This window comes from Halichoerus grypus, chromosome 2 (genome assembly GCF_964656455.1).
Source record: "Halichoerus grypus chromosome 2, mHalGry1.hap1.1, whole genome shotgun sequence".
Lineage (NCBI taxonomy): Eukaryota > Metazoa > Chordata > Mammalia > Carnivora > Phocidae > Halichoerus > Halichoerus grypus.
In genome coordinates, this window is record NC_135713.1 from 103,374,994 (window position 1) to 103,396,443 (window position 21,450).

General features: G+C 36.6%; 1 protein-coding gene and 1 pseudogene across 1 annotated transcript in view; both read left to right on the forward strand.

The window, feature by feature from the left end:
• Window positions 1–21,450, forward strand: part of ADAMTS6 (ADAM metallopeptidase with thrombospondin type 1 motif 6) — a 295,911-nt gene that overhangs the window by 73,265 nt on the left and 201,196 nt on the right. The window lies entirely within an intron of this gene.
• LOC118551611 (putative protein BRICK1 pseudogene) lies at window positions 17,473–18,231 on the forward strand (annotated as a pseudogene).

Consider the following 21,450-nt stretch of genomic DNA (forward strand, 5'->3'; position numbering starts at 1 on the left):
TTTTGTTGTTGTTTGCTAACATTTTGTTGAGAGTTTTCACATCTATATTCATCAGGGATATTCAAACAGAGTTTGAAATTACATTTTTCCTCTAAACTTCTTTAAGCAAACTTGCAAAGTATCAACTATCCATATGTTTAATAAATGTAATAGTTTAAGCCAAGAGAGTAATAAAGAAGACTTTTTTTTTTATCTCACTACCTAGTTGTCCTCTGGAGAAGGAATAATTTGTTAAATACTTTTTGGTTTTAATGTTTGAATTAATTTTCAAGGTTGGCTTTATTTTTTTATTTTTTATTATTATGTTAATCACCATACATTACATCATTAGTTTTTGATGTAGCCAAGGTTGGCTTTAAATGAATGACTATAAAATGATAGATACAGCAGGACATTTTGAAAATCAGGAAAATTTTTCCATTTTTAACAGGAAAAATAAAAGAAAAACATTGCCAATTAGAAATGTTGAAAAAATTTGGCAGGGAATATTTAGAGTACATTACTCACATCTTGAGATTCTAGGTAAGGTATAAAGAAATATGTAATATTTTAAATTTTCATGATGATCATGTCTTGGGTAGCTCAAAATTACCTGATAATTAAGATATTTAAACTTTTAAGCAATTGGAAAGTTTTTTTAAATTTTCAATCTCCAAGCAGTTTTATTTATTTATTTGACAGAGGGAGAGAGCACAAGCAGTGGGAGTGGCAGGCAGAGGGAGAGGGAGAAGCGGGCTCCTCGCTGAGCAGGGAGTCCGATGCGGGGCTCGATCCCAGGACCCTGGGATCATGACCTGAGCCAAAGGCAGACACTTAACCAAATGAGCCACGCAGGTGCCCCATCAAGCAGTTTTATAATGTTGGCTTCTCTGGTGTGTTAGAACCTGCTAAGAGGGATCTTTAAATTCTAAGAATTAAGAGTACTCTAACTTTGCAAAGAAAAGGAGAACCTAGAGGCTTCTCAGTGAAATGGCTGATTTCAAGAGTAGGTTAGAGCCAGTGCTCAAAAAATTGATGATATCATGTAATGAGAACCCAAGAATCTGATTGAATGAGTTCATACTGGCAACCAGGGACCAACTGAGCACCAAAATAATTAAGTACAGTAATAAATTATAAATTACTGAAGAACTAGTAATTGATGAGTCTGTAAGTAATAAGGAAAGAAGCTCTTGCTTATAGTGGAAAGCTAAGGGCTGATTGGTAAATATAGGGGAAGTTGGAACATCATCATGATGAAGATTAAATCAGGCAAAGATCATGTGTTGATACTAAATCTAGGGGGAAATTTTGATGAGGAGAAGGATATTTGATTGACTTCAAGTGTCAGGCTACTTATCAAGTGGTAAGAGAGGAAAAAATCCCAGTAATTATGCAGCGGAGAAATCAGGTAACATGGGGTGCCTGGGTGGCTCAGTTGGTTAAGTGACTGCCTTTGGCTCAGGTCATGATCCCGGGGTCCTGGGATCGAGCCCCGCATCGGGCTCCCTGCTCAGCGGGAAGCCTGCTTCTCCCTTTCCCACTCCCCCTGCTTGTGTTCCCTCTCTCTCCCCCTGTGTGTCTCTCTCTCTCTCTCTCTCTGTTAATTAAATAAATAAATAAAATCTTTAAAAAAAAAAAGAAATCAGGTACCTAACAACTTGACTAGGTAATAAAAGTTTTACAGAATGAAAGGACAGATAGACCTAGTATGTCTCCAGATGTGATATTCTGGTCAAGAATACCTGACTTCATCCTAACCACGTTAGGTAAGTGCAAAATGAGGAATGTTTTATTGAGAGAAAGGAGGGATGACTGTGTCCTTTAAAAATGTCGATGTCATAAAAGATGAAGAAAGGCTGTGGAAATATTCACATTAAAAAATACTGAAGAGGCATGACAAGTAATTATACCTGACCCTAGGCTCTTTCCTGTACTAGAGGAGAAAAATATGTATCTTGTAAAGGACATTATTAGTTCACTTGACAAAATTAGAACATGGAGAGAGTAGATTAGATAAAAATATTATCTCCATCTGAATGTATGCAGTTGATACTCTCTTTGGTTATGCAAGAGACTATCCCTGAATGGATTTCTTAGGGACTACACACTGAAATTTTATTTGTAAAGGGCCATGATGTATGTAAGTTAGTGTCCAGCGATTCAGGAAAAAAAAAAAAATCTGTGTAGAGAGTATAGGTGCAAATAGGGTAAAATGTTAACAGTAGATGAATTTAGGTAAAAGGTATAAAAGAGTTCTTTGTGCTATTTTTGTATTAACTTTGTGTAAGTTTGAAAATTTCAAATAAGAATTTTTTTTATTTAAAGGGAACTGAAGACACCTTTAATTCTAACACTTGATACTAGAATTTTAAAAAACAGCAAAACCAAAACTTCCCCAGACATAATTTCAGTATTTAATAAACTAGTAGGAGATTGACTGCTTTGAAAAACTAGTAATTGATGAGTCCATAAAGTAATTGATGAGTCCTTATAAAGACATGAAGGAGATTTATGATGAAGGCATCAAAGTAAACAACATGATGTAATTATCTCTCATGTCTATGATTCCTTTTCTCTGCGATTTTGGCAACTGGTAGAACCACAGCTATGAGGAAAAGTTGTTGTAGTAAAGACAGAACAAAAGTAGCAATGAGTTTACTGACAATGTCCTAACTTATTGTTTCTATTTTTTAGGGATATTCAGGTGCCTAAATAAAAAGGACCCAAACTATTATCCTTAGTTTCAGAATATTTAGAATTAGAGAAGAAACAGCATACACATTTTCAATGACTTGTGTGATTATGAATTTTTACTGTTACTCATGAAAACAGTTGCCTGACCTCTGGTAGTACATTAACCATTCCATTCCTTTGTTTATGTCTTGCTTTGAAAGCTCCCTTTGCTTCTGTCCTGCAGCTCTGTAATTAGATTCATTAATCCTCTAAATCTACCCTAGTTTCCACCAACTTACTGAAGTCTCTGGCAGCCTGCTTTATCAATGCCTTCCTTATTTATTTTCTCCTCTTGTCTTTGACCCAGTGATAGCTCCTCTTATGAACTACTTAGTCAGGAGGAATTTTGACCAATTCAAACAGTTTAAAAATGTTTGACTATGGGAATAAAAGGCACAGCATAGGAAATATAGTCAATGATATTGTAATAGTGTTTTATGGTGATAGATGGTAGCTACACTTGTGGTGAGCATAACATAACGTATAGAGATGGTGAATCACTATGTTATATACCTGAAACTAATGTAACATTCATTGTGTGTCACCTATTCTCAAATTTTAAAATTCAAAAAAAAAAAAAAGAATTATGAAAACAGAAAAAATAAAGAAATACGAATAAAAATGCTTGACTAAGCAAGTCACAACACCATGTGTTTTCTCTCCCTGGAATAGACCTGCTCTAAGATGAAACTTCTCATCTTTCTGTGGTTTTGTTTATATTAATATACTTGTATCAAAGTCTTTATGGAAAGGGACAGGTATAAGTAAATGAATAAAACTATTTTCAATGACTTCCTACTTCTACTTTCAGAATTGTTTGAGAGGGCTAGAATTCCTATGTAATCTATTAGACCCTAATTACTTCTGCTTCTAAGAAACTTTAGGATTCCAAGCTTTGGTACTTCTCTTGAACACCTTAAATCCTATTTCTTCACTACCAAAGGAATATATTTCTAGTGATAAAATTCCAAAAATGGGCATTAAAGGTGACTCTCTTTTCACTCGGATGACTCCACAGAAATGATTGCCGAATCTGCCAGTCTATCCCCATTGATTAACTTCTGCTGTATAAAGCATGAAAACTGAAAACAATCATTCCCATCAGACCTCCCCTTCCTCACCCCCAGACTATTACTATGGACTGGAAAAAACAAACAAACCTAGACAAATGCCAGATACCTATGTAATAATAAATGTGTACAGGGAAAGTGATAGGTACTAAATTTTACTAAGAGTTTTCTTAGGCTAAACTCTATGTATAGAATATCTCAGTTTCAAAAAGAGAAATGTGTAGGCTCCTTTTAAAGAAAAAAATATTAGGGGCACCTCGGTGGCTCAGTTGGTTACGCGTCTGCCTTTGGCTCAGGTCATGATCTCATGATCCTGGGATCAAGCCCCGTGTGGGGCTCCATGCTCTGTGAGGGGAGAATGCTTCTCCCTCTTCTGCCCCCCCCACTCATGCTCTCTCTCTCTCTCTCTCAAGCAAATAAATAAAATCTTAAAAAAAAATAAAGAAAAAATATTATCTCAGACCCTCCAATATTAAATTATTTTTATCATTATTTAAATATTTACAAATATAAAACAAAGTATAAGTTCCTTATGCTTATAGACCCAATGGAGTCATGAAGCCAAAATAAATTATAAATTTAATAACAAGAAAAGTACAAAACCAAAGAAAATTACATCACCATTACTAGGAAGGCAAAAAGCATTGTTGGAACTAAATTGCTTTTTCAAAGTGAATATGACAGGTTTCTCTGAGTTCAGCATGTCTGTACTACTCGGTGCTGACTTTTATCATTTTTCTCTATTCAAACTGCTAGAAACCTTTATTTTATACAGCTTTATGATCTCATTTGGCTTTGACTTGGCACAAAAACATATTTTATGTAAGTATTCTTCTGTTGGTTTCTCATTAGGCTATGACAATTAAAGTGGTATTATTTGGGGACAATATGATCCAGAACATGAATGCCAAAGTAGGCACTGACACTATACGGTACTAGTTTGTTTAAAGATGTTTATTCACTTTATATGTTTATTTATTTATTTTTTTACCATACTTATGTTCCTCATTTTAAAAAAAGATTGTCATAAAAGTGACAATCTGAAACTAAAAAAAGTTATCAGTAAACCTTTGACCAGGAGGGAGTTTGTGGACTCCTAAGATGAGAGACACTACATTATGAGATTTAATCCTTATAACAGCGTTAGTAGATTGATATTATTTTTACCATCTTACAGATAAGGAGGTTGAGGTTCAGAGAAATTAAATAAATTGCCACCAATCACACAGTAAGAAAGTGGATTGAGGTGAACTTTCAGTTGCAGCAGGTTACAGACGGATGCTAGTCAAAGAAACGGTAAGGGTTGTGTTGCATGTAACAGTCTTACACTTGTACAAATTCTGTCGTATATTTTTTTCTTTGTTCTCATACCTTAGCTGAGACAGGAGAATGCTATGTTATTTTTAAGTTCACTGTTGTTCCAATTCACTGAATAGTCTTCTGTATATGGTATCATATGGTAATCTACACTTGTTTTTTGTTTGTTTTTGTTTTTGTTTGTTCGGTTGGTTATTGACTAGAAGACTAACCAACAAATCTCACTGTGGAAACTTCCAGGGTAGTCCATGAATATAATCTATATGAGGTGTACATCAAATCAGTTGTTGATGCTCTCCTCCTTCACCACCTTCTGAGACCGTAAATGTCACCACTATAAAACTGCTGATGATTCTCTGCTTGGAGAGTAGGAAACTTATTCATGCAGTCCAGTGCCCTGTTCCATCATTCCAGCATCAGGTTGACTTGACCTAACCATAAATCTGAAGTTTGCAGTGATCATTCTGTTAACCTGTCGGATGTTTTAAACCCTTGATTTAAAATTTTCAAATACAAAAATAGAGTAGATGTACTCATTACCAACTTTAACAAGAAACCTTTTGAAAAAGAAAAAAAAGTAGGATATTTTCTATTTCAGGCACCATGTAATAATATATGCGTTGAAATTCAATCAGAAGAAAAACATCTAAAGATGTAGCTGAGAAACCATTGGTATGATTCTTTTCAGAGCACTCATGACACTGGTAGGATTATAGCTTAATTAGTAAATTACAGAGCTTGTATCTTTAAAATGTTCAAATATTAGGCTGGAGAAGTTCTAATAAAATGAACTAAAATCTGGTTGCCATAAACAGCTTCTCTTTCCTCTGGCCATGGAGTTCATCGCTACCCTATAATTCTTTGTCTTTCCTCCATGTTCAGCCCAAACGAGTAATGGTAAATCGTAATGACCATATTTAACCTTACATTTGAGCATCTTATACGCTGAGATATTTCACATACTACATTATTTCTTTTGGTAATTTTAAAGTTTCTACAACCACTTTTTCTCAGGTGTTACAAAATTGGCTGTATTTGCCCCATTCATTGTAAAACGCTCAGTAATCTGATACAATATTATGACATAGCAAGTAGCAAGAACAAGCATCCTTGTGTCCTGGTGCTTTTATTATGAATCAGAATTAGTTTTGAGAAACTTTTGATATTCATAAAGAAAGGATGACTCTTAACATATAAATAATAATACAAGATATAGTAAAAAGGTAAACAACAGTAAATGTAATAATAAAATGATAATAAGAGTTAATTTTTGACTTAATAATACTATAAACCAGTTCTCTGCTAGGGACTTTATACATACTGACTCAATTAAACTTAATGGCATTTTTTAGTATACTGTAGTATACTGTTATTATCCTCACTGTTGAGAAAACTGAGGCATGGGGAGACTTACCCAAAGTTATCCAAGCAGAAGATGGCAGAGCTGAGATTCAAGCTTAGGTCTTTCTGACTTCAGCTTGAAGTCACTGCTGTTCCCAGTACTTATAGACACTGGGTCTGCATTCATAAATAATATATCCATGCAATCTATACTCCTCGAGCTTGAATTCTAAGAAGAAAGAAAAGACCAGCGATAAACAAGTAAACAAATATAAATTAACTAATTGTCATGCATTCTGTACAGGAAAGAACAAGATACAATGAAAGAGAACAATTGGGGCCATACTTAAGTGGTACAGAGAGGCTTCTCTAAGGAATGACATTGACGCAGACACTTGAATGATGAGAAGTCATTTGTGAAGGGCAAAGGGGAAGAATTATTCAGACCTAGCAATAGGCATGCCCTGAGGCAGGAGGGACACTGATAGATCTGAAGTGAGATGACATCAGTGTGGGGAGGAATTATGAAGGTATGAAATGAGGTTAGAGATGAATCAAGGATTAAGGCCCTTCTCTTAGAAGGGTGCAGTGCTTGAACAAGGAACCCAGTTTTTTAATTTTGTACTGGATCCTGCAAATTGTATAGTGAGTTCTAATTGTGAGTTATAGGAAGGAAACTTGATGTTATTATAAGTATAATGGGATGTCTTCAAAGTGTTTATGCAAGGATGCAATCTGAGGCTCAAATCAATACACAGAAATTAAAATTCAATGTGATAGTCATGACCCAAAATATAAATGTCCAGTTTCAAATGAGTACAGAGTTCAGCTTGTTCAGGAGAGTATGTGGCTCAAATCAGATATTCCATAGGAGCAATATTAAGACTTTTTTATATGGCCAAGACAGGTAACAACTAACAGTTTCCATAAGCATTTTTTAGAAGTCTTAATCAGTGGAGCCAAAGCTGCTTCTTGAGAAAAATCTTAACTCTGCCTGCAGAACTCCTGGCTTATAATCTGGGTGAAAGTATTGTTATGGCTCTATATAGTATTAGAAAATCCAAGAGTATGGATTTTCCCTTCAGTTAGAAACGTGGGGTATCTGTGCTCCTGGATCTTTCCAAAGACTCTAACCTTAAATGGTCTATGTACCAAAAGATAGAAAGTCTAGCTGACATAAGTGATTTGTAGGGGATAAAGCCTGAGAGCTGCTAGTTATCTACTCTTCTTGGTATATGGAAGTGTGTTCTTAGGAGTGTGATATATTACCATATCTGAATCATGTTAGTCTGATTCATTGTAGACATTCAATAAATGTCATTTGATTTGAAAATAACCTTAGCTTCTCCCAGAACAGCCTTCATTTAGTGAGCCTTTATTCTGCATCTATAAAATTATTATCAAAGGTATCATCTGTTACCCGAATGAAGTTTCCTATAATAATTTTTTGAAAAAAACTTTTCATGATGAGGAATTTCTGTTAGAAAAAAATTATATCTTTCAAAGGATTCATATAATTTCTTTTATCAGCAACAAAAATGATAGAATCCTTTATAACCATTTTGCTTTGACTACTTGGAAGCTTACAAATTTAGTCTTTAATACAATAATATTTGCCTTTATAAACCTAATGGGCTAGCTTATTTGCTTCTTTTTTATTTGACCATTTAGAAATTTATGAAAAATGTTCCGTCTCACTAGCAGTAAAGGGAAATGCAAAAATAAATTAAAAAAATTTTTGCCCATCAAATTAACAAAATTTCAGAAGTATTGAGTCATATTTCCAATACATATTAAATGGTACTATAAAGTGATCATTATTAGATCTGTATATGCTGATATGGAATAATTGGCAGGATATATAGCTATAAAACAAAACAAAACACCAAGGTGCAGAACTTGTATAGTGTGGTCAGTTGTGTACTGGTAAAACAACTCTCTGATGAAAAAAAAAAGCTCTGATTCATAGCATTTTTAGATTTCCATGGGGTAAATACTCCTGCAATGGCTTATTTCAAGCTACCAACATGAAGTCACTGAGCGTGGAGTTGGGAAGAGAGGTATATTATTGGTTCTCATGAACCACTATGAGCTGACTTCCAGCACACTCCTGAATAGCATAGTACATATATTAGGAATTCAAAAAAGTGAATGTAAAAAATCCTCATGATCTTAAGTGAAAAGACAAGTGTTGTATGTATTATATATTTATTGCACACATGTAATAATTATATATAATTATGTATATAAACAGACTTATGGATAAATGCACTTGTGTGTGATCCCATTTTTATTTTAAAGATACATACATATAATTGTATGTGTATGGGGAGTAGTTTGAGGGAGAGAGAAGGAGGCAGGGAGAGGGCACTACTATTCATCTTGTTGGGAAATGAAAGTTTTATTCCACAAGAATTTAGAAAAGAAATAAAACTGGTTTGTTATTAGGTAAGCATAGTACAATATTTGCATATAGCTAACCTGCTGTAGACTACATAGTTAGGACAAAGTTTCACACAATTTAGATAGCAAAGAGGAGAAAAGAACAGTAATTTCTCTAATCACCTAGAGATGGTCTCTGTACATCTCATGAGAGCCCTGAGCTGATTCTGATAGTACATGTTTACATATCTAGATGTTATCTGGCCTGCAACCATACATATATTTCACTGTTGTAAAAGTGGGGGTAAAGATGGGGTGCAGTCCCTAGAGATTTATCTGTATCCCAAAGGTTAGAATAAGGATTTAGATTCACTGTGTTTTCAAGGAAATACTCTACTGAATGGGGAGGAGAATATAGTAACTTTGCTCTTTATAAGTGGAGAAAATAATTTTTATTTACCCTTATACAGGTTGAAATGAGGACTAAAAGGGATATCTATAGTGATTATTTGGTGAATTGGTTTTATTTTTTAATTATTGCCTGTATTTTCTAAATATTCCTAATGAACATGTATATTTTATAATCAGGGAAAAATGTTATTAAAAAACAGATATTGGGGACTTGATTTTACAGTAAGATCATGTCACTATATTTTATTCTTTTGATTTTTTTTAGTTTCATTTTTTAATTTAAATTCCAATTAACATGCAGTGTAATATTAGTTTCAGGTGTAGAATTTAGTGATTCATCACTTACATACAACACCCAGTGCTCATCACAACAAGTGCCCTCCTTAATACCCATCACCTGTTTAACCCAACCTCTCACCCGCCTCCCTCCAGCAACCCTCAGTTTGTTCTCTGTAGTTAAGAGTCTGTTTTATGTTTTGCCTCTCTCTTCCCCCGACCATGTTCATTTGTTTTGTTCTTAAATTCCACATATGAGTGAAATCATATGGTATTTGTCTTTCTCTGACTGAGTTATTTCACTTAGTGTAATACTCTCTAGCTCCATGCACGTTATTGCAAATGGCAAGATTCCATTCTTTTTTATGGATGAGTAATATATTCCAGTGTGTGTGTGTGTGTGTGTGTGTGTGTGTACCACATCTTCTTTATCCATTCATCAGTCGATGGACATTTGGGCTCTTTCTATAATTTGGCTGTTGTTGATAATGCTGCCATAAATATCGGGGTGCATATATCCCTTTGAATCAGTATTTTTGTATCCTTTGGGTAAATACCTACTAGTGCAATTTTTGGATCATAGGGTAGTTCTATTTTTGACTTTTTGAGGAAACTCCATTCTATCTTCCAGAGTGGCTGCACCAGTTTGCATTCCCACCAACAGTGCGAGAGGGTTCCCCTTTCTCTGCGTCCTTGCCAACATATGTTGTTTCCTGTGTTGTTAATTTTAGCCATTTTGACAGGTCTGAGGTGATATCTCATTGTACTTTTGATTTGTATTTCCCTGATGATGAGTGATGTTGAACATCTTTTCATGTATCTGTTAGCCATCTGGATGTCTTTTTTGGAAAAGTATCTATTCGTGTCTTCTGCCCATTTCTTAACTGGCTTGTTTGTTTTTTGGGTGTTGAGTTTGATAAGTTCTTTGTAGATTTTGGATACTAGCCCTTTATCTGATATGTCATTTGCAAATATCTTCTCCCATTCTGAATGTTGCCTTTTAGTTTTGTTGATTGTTTCCTTCGCTGTGCAGAAGCTTTTTATTTTATTCTTTTGAGATTCCTTTTTAAAATCTCCAGTTGTTTTACTGTTAATCATTATATTTACAAGTTCATCACTATGTACTTTTTTCCTGTTCTGGAGAATAAATAAAGCAGGAAAATAACCTTGTTTTCAAAGAGCTTATAATATATAGCTTATATATAACAGATAATATAATAGATAAGCTTAACTTACATGGAATAGCAGTGAATGTTAGAAGCAAATGGTATATAACCAAGGGATACAGTGTATAGTATGGTGCTCTGATAGTTAAGAGGAATAAGAAATCAGAGTATTAATAATTTTAAGAGAGGTTGTTTGGAAGTTTAGGATTTGCTTTGAAGTTTGCTTTTTAAGTAAGTGAAAATCCCTTCAGATGAGTGTAATGTCATAAGCCTGGGTAAAGGGTGAGAATGAACCTGGACTTTTTTAAGGGGATTCACATACTGGGGAGAAGGAAAGAAAATTGTAAATATAGAATGGGCTGCTTAAATGGGGAGACCTTAGAAGTAGGGAGGCCAATTCAGAAATAGTTGGAACAAATCAGACTTGAGGGACTAAATTTAATTAGTGCCATCCTGAAAGAAAGATGATGATGATTCTGAATATAAGGAAAAGGTAGAGAAGAATGAGTTAAAGATTGTCCTAGAGGTCTGGAAGTATAATGATATCACAGAAGAATTTGTAGGAGAAATTAATGCATTTTATATTTGATACAATAATTCTACATCTAATTTGAAATGTCTGTTTGTCAGATGCTATATGGGTTGGATTGAATCCCCCAAAGAAGTCCTAATCTCTAACACCTCTGAGTGTGACCATATTTGGAAATGGTGGCATTGCAAATGTAGTTAAGATGAGGTCATACTGGGGGCGCCTGGGTGGCTCAGTTGGTTAAGCTACTGCCTTCGGCTCAGGTCATGATCCTGGAGTCCCTGGATCGAGTCCCGCATCGGGCTCCCAGCTCAGCGAGGAGCCTGCTTCTCCCTCTAACCCTCCCCCTCTCATGTACTCTCTCATTCTTGCTCTCTAATAAATAAATAAATCTTAAAAAAAAAAAAAAGATGACGTCATACTGGAGTAACGTAGGCCCTTAATCCAATATGACTGGTGTCATTATAAGAGAAGAAGACACTGAGACAGGGACACACAGAGAGAAGGTGTCCATGTGATGATGGAATCTGATATTGGAGTGATGCTTGTACAAGCCAAGTACCCCCAAGGATTGCTAGCAAATAACAGGCTGGAAAATGTAGGGAAGGATTCTCCTCTACAGGTTTCATAGGAAGCATGTCCCTGCGAACACCTTAATTTCAAAGTTCTACCCTCCAGAAATGGGAGGCAATAAATTTCTGTTGTGTTAAGCTACCAAGTTTGTGGTACTTTGTTATGGCAGCCACAGGAAGCTAATAGAGATGCTGATACGGTTCTTTGATTTTTCTTTTTTCTTTTTTTTTTTTTTTAAGATTTTATTTATTTTTGAGAGGGAGCATGAGCGAGGAAGAGTGGCAGAGGGAGAGAGAAAGCAGACTCCCTGCTGAGCAGGGAGACCGATGCGGGACTTGATCCCAGGGCCCTGGGGTCATGACCTGAGTCAAAGGCAGATGCTTAACCGACTGGGCCACCCAGGCGCCCTGATTTTTCTTTTTAACCATCCCCTTCCTTCAACTTTCTTCTTTGGAAAAATTTGCAAATACAAAATGTAAATCGGTATATGCAGTCAAAGGTGGAGAGAATAGTTTGTTAAATTTTTTCTTATCTGTATTTATTAGTGTTTTTTATTCTCTATCATCATCATTCCAAAATGGTATTTTCATACAGGCCAAATAATCTCATTAGATTATGCAGTGTTAGCTCATTGGAGTGTGTGCTCTACATATGCTTTTGGGAATAGTTAAAGATAGTGATACATCTTTTCAGCTTATCCAGCAATCTAAAATTCCATTGCCTACCTTTTCAAGAATATCAGATGTCAGAATGAAGTGGCAACTCAGCCATGTGGACTAGGAAGAATACTGGGATCACAAAGGAAGCAAAGCAAGCATGGGTCACAGAGCACATGCTCAAGTGCCTTGAGGACCTGCTATAATAAAAGGAAATTTAAAAAAGGGGGGAGAGTAGTAAACGTTTGTCCCTGGAACTTTCTCCATAGAGGTCCTGTATAAGAACTTGTATTAATTCTTTTGTTTCCAATGGCAAATTCAGTATTTTAATTATTAAAATGACATCAAGGCCGTATCTCATTTTAGATGCTGTTCTCTTTCTCCTTAATCTGCTTTTCCGGCTTGGTTTCTGATATATTTATATATGTAAGTTTTTTGTGGGGAAATACTTCCTCTTTTTTTATTTTTAATTTTATTTATTTTTTTGGCCTTATAAGTTTGGGGGATCAATTAGACTACCAAATATTTGACATAATTTGGAAGTAAAACTATCTTAAGTGCATGTGAACATATGATTTTTGGCACTCTTACTGCCCAAGCCACAACTTTTTATTCTTTTTAAGTGAAATATAGACTTTGAGGCTCACTGACCTTTGAATACAAGTTCCTTTTCCCAGAAGAGTATACACTGTCCATTTGTTTCCCATGAAAAACTCCCTCGAACATATTGGTAAAGAGCAGTCTTCATTTCCCTAAAAAGTTAGTGCTTTTATCAACTGTGGAATCTGAGTGACTCTCCACTTTTGCTGGTTCAGATGATTTCTAGAATTGCTATCCTGTAGCAGAATTAGTCACAGCAAAAGAAAATGTGCCAGTGTGGACAATTTTAGGCCAAAAAAGAGCCAGAGAGCTCAAATTTGTGTAGCTTGTTAATAATATACCTAATTTATAGTACTTAAGATCCTTATTCAATTACTAATTTGACTAAAATGCCCAAAGATTTTAATATTCAGTGTTAATAAGATATCATAAGGCTATTTGAGTGGATGCTTAAAATTTTTGATGTATTAGTTGTTTTCTATAAAATCTCAGTTGGCTGTAATTCCAGTTCACATTTGCCTTATTCAGATTCTAGTGTTTATTTTTTTAAAAAATGAAGCAAAAAAGTGATTAATGGCTTATCTGGTTAAGAACATAAGGAAGAATTTGCTTAGAAAAAACATTTTTCTTTCTGAATTTCTGTACTTCATAGATTGAACCATAGGAAATTATCATTTGTGTGGGTTAAAGAGACAATTTCCTATGGTTCAACTTATTACTTAGTTTAGAATAATAGAGTCCTCTATGTAAGACTATAACATACGGGCTATAAAATAACAGTTTATCCCATTTATACATTTTTTGGCATAATTAGAATGGGTTTTCAGATTTGAGAGGTAGCTTTTTTTTTCTCAAAGATTTTATTTTTAAGTAATCTCTATACCCATGTGGAGCTGGAACTCAGAAACCCTAGATCAAGAGTCGCATGTTCCACTGATTGAGCCAAACAGGTTCCCTGAAAGGTAGCATATTTTTAAAAAATTTCTTAAATTAATTAATTTTTTTAATTTAAAAAAATTTTAAAAGATTTTACTTATTTATTTGAGAATGAGAGTGAGCACAAACAGGGAGAGGGGCAGAGGGAGAGGGAGAAGCAGACTCCTGCCAAGCAGGGAGCCCAACGACGGCGGGGCTCCATCCCAGGACCCCAGGATCATGACCTGAGCAGAAGGCAGACGCTTAACTGAGTGAGCCAACCAGGTGCCCCTAATTTTTTACTTTTAACTAGGCTCGGCGTGGAGCCCAACATGGGGCTCAATCTCATGACCATGAGATCACGACCTGAGCTGAAACCAAGATTGGGATGCTTAACTGACTGCCCACCCAGGTGTCCCAAGATTATTTTTAAATCCAGTGCTTTAATTATCTTATAGTTTAAGGTCAATTCAGATTATGAAATGACTGTACCATAGCTGATAACAGTAGTATTCTGTATGTATAGAAGTCACCTTGGGGTGCCTGGCTAGCTCAGTCTGAGGAACATACAACTGTTGATCTTAGGGTCATGAGATCAAGCCCCGCATTGGATGTAGAGATTACGTAAATAAATAAACTTAAACAGAAAGGGTCACCTCTTACTCCTTAAGCAGATATTTGCTTAGTTATGAGAAACAAAGCAAAGATAGAAAATCAAAGTGTTATTAGCCTCATTATGAAATTAGACTATTAAAATAAATCAACATTCTGGAAATATGATATTAAATTAAATTAACTTTATTTGAACAGACACAAAACTGCTTTCTAAGGGGGGACTCTGGCTTTTCCTATAAGAACTTGTGCAGTTTGGGGCACTTGGGTGGCTCTGTCGGTTAAGCGTCTGCCTCTGGCTCAGTCATGATCCCAAGGTCCTGGGATTGAGCTTCTCCCTCTCCCTCTGCCCCTTCCACTGCTTGTGCTCTCTCTCAAGTGTTCTCTCTCTCTCTCTCTCAAGTAAATAAAATAAAAAATTACACAACCTTGCTAAACTCTGTTACTTAAAAAAAAAAGAACTTCTGCAGTTTATCACTGCATAAGTGGGTGGTTTTTCAACTAGATAAGACTACATCAGACTTCAATTTTCATATCAAAACATTGACTTTTCCTAGTATTTACAACATAGATTTTTGTTTTGTCTGCAACACAGGACACCTGCACAAATGACATTTCTTAGCAATGCCTCTCTTGGAGTTTTAGAGAGGGTTATCTGAAAGGATATGTTAACCATTCATCCTTCTAGGATAGCCGTTATCTTATATCTAATTAGATTACAGTCCCTGGAGACCAGGTGAACCTGGCTGTACCAATTTTACTGCAGTGTGGGGTATTAGGCATATGGGAGAAAAAAAGGGGTGCTTGGAAGGGGCACCTAGCTCCCTCCCCTGGAGGCACAAGGTGGCTGAGGGGGTGTTGGAGGCTTGGCGAATGGCTTTCTTGCTGGCCACTTGCAGAGTGAGTAGACCCCAAGGGTCTGGAAAAGGGGTAGGCCCCCACCCCTGTATCCTTGGGGTCCCTGCTGCCTTTCCTGGCCGGGCTAGGCTGTGGGCATGAATGTCGCTCTCTTTCTGCCTCCTTTCCACTGCCCTCTGGGGGTGTGGATTCAGGATTTGTTCCTAGTGTCCAAGACTTTGCTAAGAAACTTACAGGGGCTCATGCTTATCTACAAATCTTGATAGAACATTTAAAGCTTTTTGATGACAAATTTCAAAACTGCAAAGATGAACAGAGAAAGAATATCGAAACTCTCAAAGAAACAACAAATAGCATGGTAGAATCAATTAAACACTGCATTGTGTTGTTGCAGATTGCTAAAAGTACTATTAATTTTGTAGATGCAATATACCAATCTAGTCCCTTGGAACCTGTCATCAACACAATGCCTACCCAGAACCTGCTCAGTTGTGTAAGTCAGAGCCATGCCTGTCTTCCCTACCAGTTGGACCTGTATTAGCTATATTGGGACATCATCAGACTACAACACCAAATAGTACAGGCAGTGGGCACTTACCACCTAGTAGCAGTTTGACTTATCCAAGCCATGTCAACTCGTCTCCAAAGTAATACAGCTTTCAAAGACCCAGTTTATAGCTGTGTGTTTCCTTTCATTTTATTCCTAGCTCAATTTCCTTTCCTCCCTCCAACCTCTTCTTCCTTCCTGTCATATATTATTATACTAGGAGTTGGTGAAAATGATTCAGTCCCTGACCTCTCTTAACACAGTCTAATGCAGGGAGACATGCAAAGAAAACATTCCAAGTCCTTATGTAAAAACTTGATGATAAATTCTGTACATAATTTAACATTAGAAGAAGTTTGTTTCTCTTAGCACATAGACATGCTTACTGCTACTAAATAATAAATATAGTGGAAAACTAAAAATAAATAACTTCTTTACTGGTTTAGGTCATTATTTTTCTTATGTAACAAGAAGTTTGGAGGTAGCCAGCCCAAGGGCAGGTATAGTGGCTCTGTATTTCCACTGTGCTATACTTAGCATGGTGCTCTCATTCCTCTTTCTTATTGCTTCAGACCCAATATGGCTGCTTCATTTGCAGGCATTACGTTTACTTTCCAGGCAGGAAGAAGAATAAAAGACCTCATTTTTGTTGGGCTTACTCCTGCTCCCTACAAAAAAGGGAAGTTTGCATGAGGAACTTCTTGCTGTGTCTCATTGTCTAGAATTTTATTACATGCCTCAGAGTATTTTAGTTTTCTAATCACTATAGTAGAGGAAGGCAAGTGTAAGAAGCATTGAAATGGGTATTCAGTGACACTGAAACAATAAATGATAAATCATTCAAGACTAATAAATTCTAGGCCAATTGCCTTGACCTTTGCATTCCAAAACCAGTTGTGTTTTGAATAACATCAGGATCCAAAAGAAATCCAGGGGAAGATATTTGCAAATGACATTTCTGATAAAGGGTTAGTATCCAAAATCTACAAAGAACTTATCAAACTCAACACCCAAAAAACAAATAATCCAGTTAAGAAATGGGCAGGAGACATGAATGGGCACTTTTCCAAAAAAGACATCCATATGACTAACAGACACATGAAAAGATGCTCATCATCAAGGAAATAAAAATCAAAATTACAATGAGATACCATCTCATACTTGTCAAAATGGCTAAAATTAACAACACAGGAAACAACATATATTGGCAAGGATGCAGAGAAAGGGGAACCCTCTTGCATTGTTGGTGGGAATGCAAACTGGGGCAGCCACTCTGTAGAACAATATGGAGGTTCCTCAAAATAGAACTACCCTATGATCCAAAAATTGCACCAGTAGGTATTTACCCAAAGGATACAAAAATACACATTCTAAGGGGTACATACACCCTGATGTTTATAGCAGCATTATCAATAATAGCCAAACTATGGAGAGAGCCCAAATGTACATCGACTGATGAATGGTTAAAGAAGATATAGTATATATAGGCCTGCGCAGTGGCTCCTTGTCAGGTGGCAGCCATGGCGGGTCAAGAGGATCCAGTGCAGCGGGAGATTCACCAGGACTGGGCGAACTGGGAATACATTGAAGTCATCACTAGCAGCATCAAGAAAATCGCGGACTTTCTCAACTCGTTTGACATGTCTTGTCGTTCAAGACTTGCAACTCTAAATGAGAAATCGACACCTCAAACGGAGAATAGAGTACATTGAAACACGGGTGGCAAAAGGTGAGACCCTCACCTGGAACTACACCATGCTGCTGCTGGGAAGTTGCTTTACGGAATACAGGCCAACGTGGGAAAGGCCCAGCAGCCTCAGCTCCTTCCTCTCTTCTTAAGGAGCAACAGGGCTTATTCTTGTTTTTCTTTTTTCAAAAGTGTGGCCTTTGGGTTCTGCCATGTACATCGGTGTGTGATGTGGCATGTGGGAAGACGTCCAGGGGAGCTCTTGGAACCAACATCAGACATTTTATCTTTTAAGTAACATTTTGTAGAACTGTTTGTCAGTGTATTTGAGGCTCTCCGAGCCAAACTCCTGGGACTCTTTGTCAAGGTCCTCCCCACCTCTCTTTCTCTCTCTCTCTCTGACTTTCCTTACAGCTCCCATTGCCTCTGCATTGATTCTATAAACAGTCTTTGTCTCCTTTCCACCTTTGGTGGGGGGTGGGAGGCAGTCCTGGCTGAGACACTTATGCCCTGGCAAGGTGGCCACCAGAAAATGTTGTTCCTAACCCACCAGTTTCTTGTCCTTTTTGGGAGGTCAAGGCCCCCACTTGACTTGAAGCGACATTTTCAGAATTTTCTTTTTGTCACTTGGGGTGTCTTTGCCTCTCATATTTCCCTAATAAACTCAACTAAAAAAAAAGAAAAAAGAAAATATAGTATATATACACAATTGAGTATTACTCAAACATCAAAAAAGTGAAATCTTGCCATCTGCAATGACATGGATGGAGCTAGAGTGTATTATGCTAAGTGAAATAAGTCAATCAGAGAAGGACAAATACCATATGATCTCACTCATATGTGGAATTTGAGAAAGGAAACAGATGAACATATGGGAAGGGGGAAAGGAAAAAAAGGAGAGAGGGAAACAAGTCATAGGAGACTTCAAATGATAGAGAACAACCTGAGGGTTGGTGGAAGAAGGTGGGTAGGGGATGGGCTAGGTGGGTGATGGGTGTTAAGGAGGGTACTTGTGATGAGCGCTGGGTGTTGTATGGAAGTGATGAGTCCCTGAATTCTACTCCAGAAACAACCAATGTTGCAGTGTATGTTAACTACCTAAAATTTAAATTAAAAAAAAAGAAGAAAAAACAGTTTATGTAAGAAAATAAGAAGAAAGTACAGATCAAACAGAAAAACAAAAGAAATCCAGTTATTGGTGAAATGATAGGGTAAATAAGCAAAAGGAGTTTCTCTTTTTAAACATAGATAAATTGATTTCTGATAACCATATTTTCTATACAAAATGTGAAGTTAGAAGAAGGAAGCAAAGCAGACATACTCGGACCAACTCTAAAAAGTTAATGACTTTAAGTCTTTATTAAATATTTCCTTTCTGGGCACCTGGGTGGCTCAGTTGGTTGAGCATCTGACTCTTGGTTTCCACTGAGGTCATGATCTCAATGTCATTAGATTGAGCCCCATGTCGGGCTCCGAGCTCAGAGAGGAGTCTGTTTGAGAGTCTCTCTCCCTCTCCCTCTGCACCTCCCACTCGTGTGCACACACACTCTCTCTGCTGCTGAGATAAATAAATAAATCTTTTAAAAAATTTTCCTTTCAAAATAGCCCTCTAAACATTCTGAATTTCATGACCTTAATGAAAGTAGGTGTTCATCCTTTGGCTGTTTTTTAAAAATTTTTTAAATTTTTATTTATTTAAATTTTTAAGATTTATTTATTGAGAGAAAGAGAGAGTGTGCAAGCTGGGGGACCAGCAGAGGGAGAGAAAGAATCTCCAGCAGACTCTGCCTTAGCTAGGAGCCCTCCTTGGGGCTTGCTCTCACGACCCTGAGACCATGAGCAGAAACCAAGAGTGGACACTCAACGAACTGAGCCACCCAGCCTCAGTTTTTTTAAAATAGAAATTCTAAATTGAGAAAGAGAATTTTGTGCAGTAGCATATGATATAGTATGATCTTAAATAGAATTTTATGTGACTGGTTATATATTGAGTCTTGCTTGATTTAAATATGTAATCTTGTTTGATTTATCTACAACAGTTGCAGATTGGTAGGTTGGTGCCCCAGGAAGCAGGATTAATATGAAGGATGTTTGCTAATGAGAACTTGTGGAATTTATACCTATGGTGGGAGGTAACGAATCAGGATTGGGCCAAAGGAGAAATTGCAGTAGTCCCACCAATCGCCTCAGCCAATCCCATGGGCAGGCTATTTGAGCTGTTCCCGTTTATGGTAAGGAGGCTAGATCTTTTTTTTTTTTTTTTTTTAAAGATTTTATTTATTTATTTGAGAGAGAGAATGAGATAGAGAAAGCATGAGAGGGGGGAGGGTCAGAGGGAGAAGCAGACTCCCTGCTGAGCAGGGAGCCCGATGTGGGACTCGATCCCGGGACTCCAGGATCATGACCTGAGCCGAAGGCAGTCACTTAACCAACTGAGCCACCCAGGCGCCCAGGTGGCTAGATCTTTGTACTCCTTCATTCACCAGTCATTTGACGTCAGCTGTCCCCAGGAAGGGGGTATGATCTTGGGCAAATTGATCCATACAACAGAGTAATTCCCAGAGAGAACTGACAGCAATTGGGGAATAAATTTTTCAGACCTTTTCAGACCTTCAGTTCACTGTTGTGACTGTGAGAAAAATCAGATTTAACTTATAAATTTTAGTATCACCTTATAGTTTTTAGAAATATTACCTACAATAAGTGCAATATCTACTGATAAATTTTCTCATTTAAGGATCTGGAGTTGGACTGTTAAAGGTGACTTAATTCCAATTCAAGATAAAGTGTTGTTATTATCTGTCACCATATAACATTATTATTATTTTTATTTCCTATGCTGTACTTTTCATTCCTGTGATTTATTTATTTTATAACTGGACATTTGCACCTCTTAATTTCCTTCACCTCTTTCACCTGTCCTTGCAATCCTTTCTCCTCTGGCAGCCAACAGTTTTTTCTATTTCTGATCCCATCTCTCTTTGCTTTTGTTGTTGTTCATTTGTTTTTTAGATTCCACATATAAGTGAGTCATATGGTATTTATCCTTCTGTGTCTAACTTATTTCAGTTAATATAATACCCTGTAGGTCCATCCATGTTGTTGAAAATGGCAAGGTCCTATTCTTTTTTTATGACTAATATTCCATTGTGTGTATATATATATCATATCTTTATCCATTCATCTATCGATGGTTCCCATATCACGGTTATTGTAAATAATGTTTCAAAAAACATAGGGGTGCATATACCTTTTTAATTATTGTTTTTGTTTTGAGTAAATACCCAGTAGTGGAATTACTGGATCATATGACATGTCTATTTTTAATTTCTTGAGGAACCTCAGTACTGTTTTTCACAATCATTGCACCAATTTACATTCCTACCAGAGGTTCGTGAGGGTTACCTTTTCTCTACATCCTTACCAACACTTGTTATTTGTCTTTTTGATACTAGCCGTTCTGGTTGGTATGAGGTGGTATCTCACTGTGGTTTTGATTTGCATTTCCCTGTGATTGGTGGTGTCAAGCATCTTTTACAGGTCTGTTGGCCATCTGTATGTCCTCTTTGGAAAAAGGTCTATTCAGGTCCTCTGCCCATGTTTAAATCAGATTATTTGTTGTTGGGGTATTGAATTGTGTAAGTTCTTTATATATTTTGGATATTAACCTCTTATCGGATATTTCATTGGCAAATATCTTTTCCCATTCAGTAGGTTGCTTTTTTGTTTTGTCAATGGTTTCCTTTGCTGAGCAAAAGCTTTTCAGTTGGATGTAGTCCTAATAGTTTATTTTTG